Source organism: Lagopus muta, chromosome 3 (assembly GCF_023343835.1).
Source record: "Lagopus muta isolate bLagMut1 chromosome 3, bLagMut1 primary, whole genome shotgun sequence".
Lineage (NCBI taxonomy): Eukaryota > Metazoa > Chordata > Aves > Galliformes > Phasianidae > Lagopus > Lagopus muta.
The window spans coordinates 58414063-58427022 of NC_064435.1; the positions used below are offsets into that span (position 1 = coordinate 58414063).

The following is a 12960-nucleotide window of genomic DNA, read 5'->3' on the forward strand; positions in this document are numbered from 1 at the left end:
GCTGTCACACAGAGCAGAGCTCAGCGCTGCCCCTCCGCTCCCTGTGAGGAGCTGCAGCCGCCATCAGCCTCCCCTCAGCTCCTCTGCTCTGCGCTGAGCCAACACAGGGACCTCAGCTGCTCCTCGCACATCTTGCCCTCTGGACTCTTTGCCATCTTTAAGAGAGACTAGACACTACAGTTGTCCAAACCAAAGAAATCCCCTTGCTTTTTCCAGTTTGTCAGGACTACGTTGCATTTGCTGAGGCTCTGCAGTACCGCAGGCAGTATTTCTTTCCAGCACAACAGCCCAAGTACAGCTGCTAGGAGAGCTTGACTCTTTGCACAGCAGCACCCACCACAGCCCATAAGATCCACCATGGAAGGTATGCGACATTCCTCTAGTAAAACTGTGATGAAATGGCAAATAACACGCTGCAGCAACTTCCAGCAAAGTCATATGTAAATCAGCTCAGTGATGTGCACAGCTTCTAACCACTGAAGAGGAGGCAAGGCTCCAGATATCATCTCTGCTGTCTCACAAACCGCAGAATGGGTTATGTTCTGTTCAATCAAACCTTTCTGATTCATGCAGCTGATCAAAAAGTGACAGTGAGGGTGTTTCCTCCCACCCCACACCCTATCCCCTGTTAAAAATGTGAAGAAGCACCTATCCATTTGGAAGGGACCCTTCCAAGCCATTCTCTCCCACAGAAGATCCATCAGGTGGAGAAGGGAAGGGTGTGCAGGGGATCAGATGCCACACTTACTGCAGAGCCTCCGCCGCCCGGTTCTGCGTCGCCAGATCCGCGTCCGCACCCACTGCAGGCAGGGGGCCAGCTCCATGGCTGCAGGCCCTACTCGTCCCCGGGGCCACCTGGGGTTCCTGTTTACCAGCCAGGCAGACCCACGGCAGCCCCGGGAAAAGCCCCAGGCGGACGGAAGGATGCGGCGGGAGGCCGCCAAGGCCCTGCTGTCCCGGTGTCGCCACGCCATATTTTATGCATGAAGGTGATGGGACGTAATTTCATCCCAGTTCTCTGCGCCCGGTGTGTACGTGAGCTCCTGCGACGGACGCAGAGGACACAGAGCATCAGCCTGCGCCTCAGAGCCCTGAGGAGCCACATGGTTCTCCCATAGTGGGGAAGGAGCTAGTTGCAGAAGCAGAGCCTTTTGGAGCCACTTGGCTCAGGTCTATCCAAAACACAGGGTTGTCTACTGTGTTATACAGAAAGCATGCCCTGTGCTTGAGGCCTCACCGCTGCACATTGCTGGCAACCTATGGAAGTGAGAATGCTATGTTATGTGTGCATGCCAATACTAGACTTATAGGAATGGTCAGATTTTATGATTTATATTCTAGTTTTAGTTCTGACTTTACAGTAAGCTCCAGAGTGCTACCATTAGCCCCATCACTGCTGTGCAAGGCTCTTGTCTTTACCATGACTGTATGGATCTGCTGAATCACGGCCTGAACCTCTGATTGATCACCTGAGGCCAGCACTGAGTCAGCCACGGGAGCACAGGTGAAGGCAATTCAGCTGTGCTGCCAGAAGGGATGGAGCCTGGCTGCACCTCTCCTAGACCCATTTAAGAGCTGACCACCAGGGGGGAGGATCTCTTCTGGAGGTCTACTCCACTTGAGTTTCCTAAATGAGCCTGGGTTATGGGTAAGTGTTCCTGTCTTTTCTGTTTTCTGCTTTGGTGTAGTAACTACATAGCCAAGCTCTCTGCTATACTATAACATCTGTATATTCTGGTTGTACCCATGACAAAGTAATTCTCCAGAATCACAGAATTGTAGGGACTGGAAGGGATGTCCAGAGATCATCTAGTTCAAACCCCCCCCCATGCTAAAGCAGGCTCCCTACAGCAGGTTGTATAGGTAGGCGTCCAGGCAGGAATGGAATGTTTCCAGAGAAGGAGACTCTGCTCCCTGTGCTTCAGTTTGTGGCTGTTCCCTCTTGTCCTATTGCCACACTGCTGAAAAGAGTCCAGCCTCATCCCTTTGTCTCCCGCACCTTAGATACTTATAGGCATTGATTCAATAGTTTCAGATTTGTGGGCCAATGACTTTACAACTTCCTGATCTACATGATTTGCTTCCATGAATATGTTTGTGCTTGTTCCATAAATCTTTCCTAGGTGACAGGAAAGAAGTTAGCATTCATGCTCACCAGCACATCCTTTATCAGATAACAGCAAAGCTAGGAAGTGGAGCTAGAGTTCATGAGCTGTGCTGCAGAACCATAGGACCCCAGGAGCCTCTCTTTATCAAGGGTCCTGCTGTGAGACCAGTGAACAGTGGCTAGGAGGGCTGCAGTCTATGTCAAATGTGTAACTGGAGAGGTGGCTGCCTGAATTTTGGATTTTGTCACTATTTGAATCTCATCATGGGGTCACTCGTAGGCCATGGATGTCTTTTTGGTTTGACATAATCAGGTAAATGTTGCACTCTTGTTGTAATGATAGACAATAGCCAGTCAATGCATTTGAGCTTAATTTTAAAGTTCATTAGATTCATCCTGGCTTAGACTAGTTGTGCTATTTTGAATCCCTATTGTGGGTTTAAAAATCTCAGTGATATTTACACTTGAAGCTTTCATTAAAGAAAATGTGTAGTTCATTCCCACTAGGAATTCACACAGGATTCAGAGTGACAACACTGAGCAGTCTGGAAATTAAAAGAAATAAATCCAAATCTCTGTCTAGGGGAGTTATAACATTCCACAGTCCTCCATTTAATGTTGTCAGATATCAGCAACGTGGTGTTATTCATTCAGAACTGATCAGAAATGAAAGTAATGTGTGATGTAGAAATAATTCTGGAACTGTGAAGAATTTGTTTTAAGTTTTGAGTTGTTGTGCAGTAACTTCATTTGGAAACCAGTCAGAGTGAACAGCCATGTGTTGTGGTAGACAGCACTGCTGGAGACACAAGGAGCAGCTAATCGAGATTATTTTCTCCACTAACATACTTCTAGTGTTTGAATAGGCACCAGCATCTATTTCTACTCCTATCAAGCAGAACTCATCATATTATGCCTTGGCTCTGCTGAAATTGTTGTGGTACCAAACTCTAAGGGATTACTGGGTCACTACATCCACCCTCTAACTGTCTTAGACAATCCTAGAATATTTCCAACCTCTACACCATGTATCAGAATTAGGCTTCCTGCCTATCCTTTATTGAGGGGACTTTAGAAGGTGAAGAGTGAATTTTGATTAGAATGTAGCACAGCTGTGATCTCAGTTTTATTGGTTCCTTCAGTGGCTCTGATGCACCTAATTTACAGCAATAAATGAGCTGTGACAGCAGGTAAGTGTGGGCTGGAAGTTGCAATTACTTCTGAAGTGAGAAGGGTGTGACAGCTCTGGAGCACTTGATGTTTAAATAGTGCTTATAATTGTCCTTTCATAATCATACAGGCTAAGAAATAAGAATAATGTAAGAGACTATGTGGCATTATGTTTTGCTTGTTTAAGGAAAATATGTTACAATGACAAGTGTATTTGTGCTGATGATAGCTTGTTTTCTTGATGTTTGTCCTGCTTCTTTTTGTTCTTTTACTATTTTTTTCCAATCAGAAACTCATCTAAACTTAAATTATTTGCAGTTATATTTTTTTTTTTACCTTTGAGCAGCCAGAAGTCAGCATTTTTACCTTGTTTGGTTCAAATTCATCATTGTTTCTTCATAACATTTGGGTGCAGTCCTTTGGAATCAAAGCACAGAAAGAAGATCAGAGAATTGAAATATGAAAGTCATTTTCTTCCCTGCAATGCCTTCAGCTTTACTCCAACCCATTTTTTTTTTTTTAAACAAAGTTGAGGTCTCAAGGCAGGGCACCCAGTTCATGTCTTCTTGCATTTTACTTTAAAATCTTTGCAGAGAGAAAGATGTGCAATTATACAGCAGAAATAGGAGCTGCTGAATCTGTTCATACCTGTTGTGATTCTCCTGTAACTCCAATCAGCAAGAAACCCTTTGGAGTACAAGGGGACAACAGCCTCGATTAAATGTAATCACTTGATGTTGCTCATTGCAGACATCTCAGCACAATGTAGCTTTCTAGTGACTGCAATTCCTCCAGGCAGATCTGCAAATAGCAACAGCCACAAATCATAGCCTCAAGCCCTGACAAATCTCTTCTGGCTTTTCCCCTAACTCTCTGTCAATGAGTAAACCCTGTTAATGAACCTTTTCCATCAGCAGATGGAGTCTGTTTTGTACCTAGATTTCCCCAGTTATCTTAAAATCTCTGAGATGCTGGGATTGCAATTCAAACAGTAATTTCTCAGGTCAGCAAACCACAAGTCCGCTAAAATGAGCATCGCGTGTCAGGTGTCTATTTTGATGTAGAGTGGAATTCGACCTTGTTTAGTGCTTGAAAGCAGTTCATAAGGTATAGTGATGTTAGTGCATGTCAGGAGAACCCTGTGCACTCAGGGATGCAGTAATGAGTGTTTCAAGTGAATTTCCACTTAAGCCATGCACCCTACGTACTTCAGTGAAATGATGTAGTTAGTCAGTTGAATCACAGGGTAATGTGCTTTATGAAGTACTGTATAAAATAACAGGGGAGGGAGAAGACAGCATTAATAGCACAAATAAACCTGGTGGCTCAGCTCTTACACTGCAGCAATGTCCTGTGCTGTTCTTGTGCCACCTACTGACCAGTTCCTTGCAGCTTTCTATTCATCATTTCCCTAAAATGGAACAATTTTTCCATTTTTAAATCCAAATAATTTTTATGGATTTTTCCTAAGTAATTGATATCTACTGAATAGGGTCAGTCTTTGTGTCATAGTAATAAGCTTTAGAGCTGAGCCACCCTACTCTGGGTGGATGAAACATGGATCGGCACCTAGCCTAATGTTGTGAGCTTTGCTGCCAGCTGGTGAAATTGGCTAGAGAATGGTATATGGATGTAAGGAGCCTGAGACAAGGGAGAGGTCTAAAATGATTGTGTCATCAATAAAGAATTTATCTGGAAAAACAGCACTGGTTGACCATAGAGGTTGCAACAGAATGAAGTTGCCCTTTTGGAGCTTCTCATAAGGAAAGTGATAGAGGTTCATTTGCCTTGAGGCTGTGGAGTCTGTGCCTTGGGGATGTCCAGACTGCCTGGCCATGGTCCTGGGCACCCTGCTCTGGATGGCCCTGCTGGAGCTAAGCTGGGATCTGATGGGCCCAGAGGGCTCTGCCTGCCTCAGGCATGCTGGAACTCTGTGAAAAGTGCATTTGGATACCTTTTGAATGTATGATCCTAAAAGGTCGCTTCGGTCTGCAGCCAAAGTAACCTTTGCCAGGCCAAGGCGAGATGCTGAGAAGTCATTTCCTCCAGCTGTGTTTGCTACCTCCTACTCATGATCTGCAGCTGCATGTGTCAGTGGAGCCATGATCTCCCCCTGTACTCTTGAAAATATGTGCAAAACAAGCTTTCTTCATTGCTCAATGGTCTGCCTCTTGCAACCCTTTATTCAACAGGAAAGTAAAAAATAGGAAAATGGGATGACACACTTCTTCATTTTAAAGCACTGTGAAAATTTCATTTACTCTTACAGAGAGATGACAAAGAATCAAAAGAGAACATGGATAAATTTTCTGTTTGTGGGCACCATATTTTCTTCTAAATAACTTAAAGTTCAGTATGTGCTCTTAATTAACATTTTTCTTCTTGTATTTCTCCTCTTAGTTTCTGGGCGTTCTAAAATTTCAACATGATTATCATGTTTACTAAATATTTTTATTAAAAAAATTTTGGAGGCTGGCAGCCATTTGGATCATCTTACCAACCAACAAACCTGTCACTTTGCTGTACTGGAAAAAACTTTCTTAAGTAACTCATATTTTTTTTTGTTCTCAACAGTCCCTCAGGTACCCTCTAGATAGAACCTGTACAAAACATCAGTTTGCTTATTTCTAAGCCATCACTACCCACTGGTATACATAGATCTGAGTCAGAAATGCTGCAGGAAAGTTTTCTCTGACAAAGAAGGGCTTTCAGAATATACTGCTGGGACAGAAAAACAGCAGAAGAGAGAACAGTCAGAGCCCTTGGAATATTTATCTTAACATTTTTCCATCAGATATTAAAAATACAGCTGCACCACTTGTAGCTCAACAAATAAATATTGTACTTAAGGCACAGACCTGTTTATTCTCTTATGTAGTGGAAATGCTGAGTCACAGCCTGAACCAGTGATTGAGCACCTGGTGGGAAGGCAGGACCAACCCAGAGGAGCTAAGGTGTGATGCAGCTGAGTGACTGGGAGGGTTGGAGCCAGGATCCACCCCTTCCCAGACCTTATTTAAGGGCTGGCAGTGGAAGCAAAGGCATCTCTGGCTGGAGACTGCTACCTATCTGAGGCTTTCTAAATGTAAGCAGCTTTTTTCCTTCATTTCTGCAGCTGCTAATTTGGGCTTGTTCTCATTTGTTACAGTCAGTGGCTTTGCCACCCTGCTATTATTGTGGTACTTTCCATCCTATTATAACATTATACCCTATATTTTTCCTGAAGTTGCAGTTCAGCATTCATAGATAGGTGCATGGTTCAGCAAAGCCAGTTCAGTGATGGTGAACTTTCAGCCTTCCTGGCCTTCCTTTAACCACCTGTTAATTCCTTTCAGGTGGTTAAAGCCAGATTAAATGGAGTTGCCCTTGTGTAAGAAGGAGACCTAAAAATGGGAACTATTGTGAAAATAGAGCTTACATGGAAGCTCCTTTAGAATCATTTTTCTCCTAGAGAAGAGGCATCCAAGCAAAGCACTGGAAAGGACACATGGGTTTAAGTGAATTTACTCTTCAGAGAGCAGTGAAGTACAGCTACAGGCTTTTCTGGGGTGCCCCATTCCTGGAATTGATCAAGGCCAGGTTGGATGGGGCCCTGGGTGGCTCAGCATGTGATAACGATAGTAGTGGGAGGATGATTGGACTAGGTGGTCTTGTAGGTCCTTACCAGTCTTGTGATACTGTGACTCTGTGAGCTGGTGGGGGGGCCCTGCCCATGGCACGGAGTGGGGCTGGGTGCACTTTGAGGGCCCTTCCAATCCGTTCCGTGTATTTTATCTGGTAAGAATACTTTATTATGTTGAGGTAGCTCTGCTATAATTAGATAAGTAGGTTATAATATAAATCAAAGTGTGTTTTTAAGTGTGTTCTTGGACTTGCTGAGCTGCTTTTTGCTTTAACCTTCAAAGCTTACTTCCATTACTTACTTAAAATATTGCTTCTGATAGTCCTCTTAATAACTTCTTCTATTAATTTCTTCTTACTTCTTCTAGCCCTACTGCCACTTAGTATCTTTCTAATCTTTTTACTTCATATTTTTAAATTGTGTATAGGTGTGTTAACACCCACTGCTATTACTTTATCATTCTCTATTTTTTTTCTGAAATCAGTTTTGTAACTCTAGCACCAAATACAGCACTCCAAGAGCTTCACAAGGACTATAAAGCCTGGAACATTACTTCCTGTTGCACAGTTACACTTCTGCGAGCCTCTTAGAATGTAGCCCCCTATCACAAAGGAAAATCATATCCTGTTTGTATTTCAGTCTTCATAACTGGTTTTCTGTGAGTAAATTTGTTTGGGTTTTTTTTTTTTTAGGTTTCTAATTTAATATAAGAAAGTGGGTTTTGTTATGCTTCAGTAACTATGGATTATAAATATGGAAATTTATACCCGTTCTATATTACCTTGTATCAGAGGAAGCAGCAGCACTAATAATAAGATTTTAAAAGATGAGTTATAACTTACAGTAAGAGCTAGATGAAAGCAACTAAACTCTTGTAATAAATTGTTGAAAGGTATGGCTCACTTCTTGGAATGGATATAAATGAAGAATCCACTGTTACTGCTATTAATGACATATAGTCCTGCTGCAGTCATTTGGTTTTATGATTTTTGGCTTTATAAAGTTGATAAAGACCTTAATGGTATGATTCAAAAGAAAAGTGTAAAACTGCATTCTAAACTTCTGTGTTTTCAAACAGTGCACAAATGTGGTAGGAAATGGGCTTAAATTGCTCTACAGATTCAGGTTAAAAATTCCTTTCATTGCTCAGATACTTTTACTCATTTTCTGTCTTAGAAAAGCAAGCCTTAAGAAATGTTGCTAGGTGTTTTTTTCTCACCCTTTCCAAATCAAATGATTGATTTATTAAATCTTTCAGCCCACTCCAAGGACTTGCAGATAGTCATACACTTGAATTCAGTGTGCTGCTGTGTAAATGTATTTGTTGTCATCCAGCAAATACAAAAGAAATCATCAAGTCTGCAAAGTTGTCTTTCAGAAATGCTTTTCCTCAATCATATAGGCCATAAAGTGTCATTACTTTCTTATAAGATTCTGAGCTTGAAAGTTATTCCAAAAATAATTGTAATAGAAATGCAAAAGGAGGTATTCTGTTTCCACTGGAGCTGTGGCATTTATACCATGAGAGGCTGAGGTTGCAAAATGAAAATGAAGTGAAGCTCAAAGCTAAATCAGTTTAAAGTGAATGCCCTGATAGTGGCTGCCTTAAAATGTTTCTGTTCTGAGGTTTGGTTTGACACCTTGCAAAGATTTCTGGGATAACCACAATTCAGAGAATCATAGGGAAAGACAGGTTGAAAGGGACTTCTGGAGGTCGTCTTGTTCACCCATGCTTGAAGTGCAGTGAGCTTCAAAATCTAAAAGGGCCGCTCATAGCTCCCTCAGGTCGAGCTTTGAAAGGTAGCAAGTGTTACACTATGAAACCAGAGCCAAGTACCTAATATCCTATACTGACTCTTTAAAATAAAATACTCAGTGTTTTGTTTTGTATTTAATTGTCTCCCACAGGTTTTCAGTCATGAAAAGTGAAAATTCATGGTTGAAATGCTGGGGCCCTTTCCCCTTCAAGTCTGGTCATAGTTATAACTTCTGTGCACAATTTCATCAAGACACTTTTCCTCTGCTCTGCCCCTCAGGAGGTGTTTTGTCCTCTCTCCTGGTTGTGCGCAGAGGAAGCACAACTGTTTGTTGGTGACATTTCTGGTGACATTTCTCCCATGGGCCCAGTAGCAGAGCTTCAGGTGCCCTCTGCTGCTGTTCATTCTGTTCTGCTGCAACCTCACCTGAGCAACGCTTCCCTTTGGCTTCCTGGTAGGTAGCATAACCAAAACGGACAACGTGCTTGTACTGCATCAGAGAAGGTTCAAACCAGATATGAGGAAAAGATTCTTCACCAGAGGGTGCTCCCTGGAATAGGCTCCGCAGGGCAGTGGTTGCTGGAGTTCAAGGAGTATTTGGACACTGTTCTCAGGCATAAGTTTTGAATTTTGGGTGGTCCTTTGTGAAGCTAGACTCCAAGATTCTTTTGGGTCTCTTGCAACTCAGGATGTTCTGTAATTCTCTGAAAAATACATGGCTATACTAACTTGGTGCTGAATCAACCCAGCTGATGGCTTTAAAGAAATCCTCCATCAGCCAGAAAGACTGATTTGTTTGTTGTGATAGGTGCATCTGGAGAAAGAGCTTCTGTTACCTAGCAGAGAGAAAATAAAGAGAATAACTCGCAAACATGAAAGCAGAACTGTTACTGCTGCTAGGCCAGAAATGTGGTTGGTGTATAGTATTGGGGCATGTGATGTCCAGGGGAACAAATTCTCCCCGACTGGAGAGCTATGAAATAGGTTTGGATGAGCCCATTGGCTCTTAAGTTCATAATGGTTCTCACATGAGTGATCTTATATGTAGCCCATATAGCAACAGAGCTGGGAATACGTAACTAGCTTCAGTATGTTGCAGATCTTATGGTCTCTGCGCATTGTTACTATGGGCAGATGGCTGTTTGAATCGATAAAATGGTTTTCCATGTAGAAGAGAATGAAAGTTTCTCCAGGACGTTTCCAGCCATTAAAGAGATAATTACTGTACTTTGGGAGAATCTGTGAGCTTTGCACAAGCAAAAAGGGTCAACCTAGGGTCAAATAATGATTTTGTTGTCAGCCTACTAGCCCTGCAAGCCTTTCAAGACCAGGAAGATCCTTTGCTTCTTTTTCTCTCTGCCTCCTGCTCCTGCAGGAAGCTTCTAGTCAAAATCTAAAGAAGGTAAACACATCCTTTCTGATCTCTCCATTTGAAATTCACCTTTCTCAGGCTGATATACAAATTGTTCTCATCTGACATCAGCCAGACTTAGTGGATAAGCAGGAATGTCTGCTTTTCCCCCTTCACTTTATTGTCTGTTCTCAACCCACACTCCCACTTTTAATCTGTTTTGCCTAGCTGCCACTTCTTGTCTGCCACACAGTGAGGATGCGAGGCAGTGTCTAACTACCTTCTGAGCACTTTGTTGGTATGATCCCTAGCACACTGTGTTCCTAGGAGTCAGTGTAATTTAAATAATAAAAAAAAAAATGCACCTCTGTGTAGGAGGAAACACTGAGTTCAGTAAGAGGTGTTTCAAGTCTGTTACATTTCAACTTGCTTAAAGTAAAAAGATTTCAGAGTCCTCTGGAGAAAAGTCTCCCTTTGAGATGACCATTGAGATGCCCTCTTTCTAAAGGATGGTCTCCCTGAAGCAGGAACTTCTTCGGTTGCTGGATGAATGAGTTTTTTTTCTCCCTGTAGAAGAAAGGAAATGGAGTCGTACACAACCATACAGAAACACAAAGAAAAGAGCACAAACCCACGCTTAGGCTGATACTTCAGTGGCTCTCTGAAGAATTAAGTAAGCATTACTTAAAGAAAACTTTGTCCTATAGGGAATGGCTAGATGATTCAAAATAGGATAGGGCCATTTTTTCTTTAACGCTTTCTGGCCACAAGGTGTCAATCCTCACACACAAGACTAAGGGCTGGTACGCTTTTCTCAAGCTGAACTGTAGCGACGTTTATGGTTCTTCCAAAAACAGTGGCAGTTGGGGAAATAGGAAGTGGAAAGGTAATACATGTGAAGGATAAGCATAGACCTCACGTGCAGAATCTTCTCCCTTCACCTTATAAGGACATCATGCATGCCTTGTATTAGATCTGCAGCTGCTCTTACTTAGCTAATAAATAGGTTATATTAAATCTCAATTACCTCATTATATTTCTGCAATACTTCAGTTTATAAGAGATGTTAAAAAGCTGACTCTTAAAATATTTTTTTTAACAGGCATGGGGAAAAGGTCACCAAGAAAAGAGAGGACTTTAAAGATGTATCCAGAAACTCTTAATGCTTCTGAGTAATGAGTCATGGAACTGTGAGGGAAAAAAAGTAAAGGGAAAGCAAGACCTACAAAAACTTGGTGCCGTTTAAATGTCAGGCAGATTTTCAACAGGGCTTCGTTAATGAAATACCATTTTCCCAACTGATGCTGTGTAAACAGCATTTTGTCTTCAGAAATCCTGATGGAGTACTGATAGTCCAGCTGAGGTATATCAGAAATACTTTTCCCTCCTGCCACAGCTAATGAACAATGAATTCCCTCTAGGTTCATGCAGGGAACATCATTTCCTCTGCGTCCAAGTGCTCACCCTGAGTACTGGTGTGGGAGGATAGCACTGAATGGCCCAAAGGGAAAACTCACATTGCACAACATGTGTAATTTAGTGGTGTTTTGAGCTGCCTGTTTCAGTTCTGCTGTATATTTTTGCACAGTGAGCAAGTGTGTGTTGACTGTTAGTGCTGAGTGAATATGCATGAGTTTACTCTCTACTATGTCATGTTCCTTTCTGAGGAATAGGAAGGCATTTTTTTCTCTTTAAGGATTCTTTCCTAGGTTGGGAAAAAAAAGAAAGCTTTCTCTGTCCAATCCACAGCAAGACAGTTTCCTTGTGAACCCGTGCTCCAGATAGAGATAGTGATAGGGGAAGAGGAAATGACTTAAAATTAAAAGAGGGGGGATTTAGGTGAAATGTTGGGAAGAAATTCTTTACTCACAGGAAGGTGAAGTGCTGGCACAACTGCCCAGAGAAGTTGCAGCTGCCTCATTCCTGCAGGGGTGCAAAGTCAGATTGGATGGGGTCCTGGGCAGCTGAGCTGGGGGCTGGCAGCCCTGCCCGTGGCAGGAACTAGATTTTCTTTGAGATCCGTTCCAACCTAAGCTATTCTGTGAAAACGGAAAGACTGAAAACAGCATCTTTTCATAGAATCACAGAATGGCTTGGGTTGGAACACACCTTAAGGGCCATTCAATTCCAACTTCCCCGTCATAGGCACAGACATCTACTCCTAGATGAAGTTGATTGGATATACCTTGATAAGAGGTTTGAGATATTAAGGGCACTTTGTACCATGACCACATTTATAGAAGGTAAACATGTGATTTTTATAAAAGCGTGAGTGGTGCCATATGTTAAGATTACTCACTTAGGTAGCTGTCTCCTGGCATTAATCATATAGTCCTTAGTGATTCCTATGCTTGTTGGCACTGCTCTTCAGCATGTGAGGCCATCAGATCTGCCAGCTTTGTTGCAATACATTCCCTTGTGTGACAGTACTAGAGCTATTAAGGTCAGCAGGCTGCTGCTGAGAGCACCAGCTGATGGCCATGCAGCTCTGCAGGCACAGCCAGGATGCGGAGCTTGCTTACCTGACCCTCTATTGCCACTGGTGATGCATGTGATGGAAGAAATCCAGCTCAACTGCTGGGAACTTGGCTGAGGTGACAGCTTGAGAAAACCCTTTCTCCTTCAAATGCAGCCTGTTTCATTTGGAATTCATCACTAGATAGCAAAGACTACAAATGCTGTGAAGTGGTTCTGGGAGAGCAGAGCTGCATTTCAGCAAAGGAAGCAGCAAAATTTAGATGACTCTTCTGACAGAATGAGGAGAGAAAAAAAAAAAAGATAATTTAATGCCCTTGGTAAAGAAAGACTGTTCCTAAACTGGGTTCAAATGTTACGGTGAACACAAAGGACTTCACCATGCAACTTTCACACCCTGCCATTTCTCTATACCCCTATCTGACCACAGCACCTGCACTTGGAGAGTTGAGGCTCTCCTGCTGCCTTGTGGCTCAGC

The 12960-nt window shown here is 42.6% G+C and overlaps 1 long non-coding RNA gene across 2 annotated transcripts; it reads left to right on the plus strand.

Moving 5' to 3' along the window:
- The first annotated feature begins 1449 nt into the window (after positions 1-1449).
- LOC125690886 (uncharacterized) lies at positions 1450-11518 on the plus strand. Of its 2 annotated transcripts, none has more exons than XR_007375822.1 (3): positions 1450-1648; positions 8808-9110; positions 11110-11518. It is a non-coding gene; the product is annotated as an uncharacterized LOC125690886 (long non-coding RNA). The 2 variants fall into 2 exon arrangements; XR_007375821.1 differs by having other exon boundaries at positions 8936-9110.
- The last annotated feature ends 1442 nt before the right edge of the window (positions 11519-12960 follow it).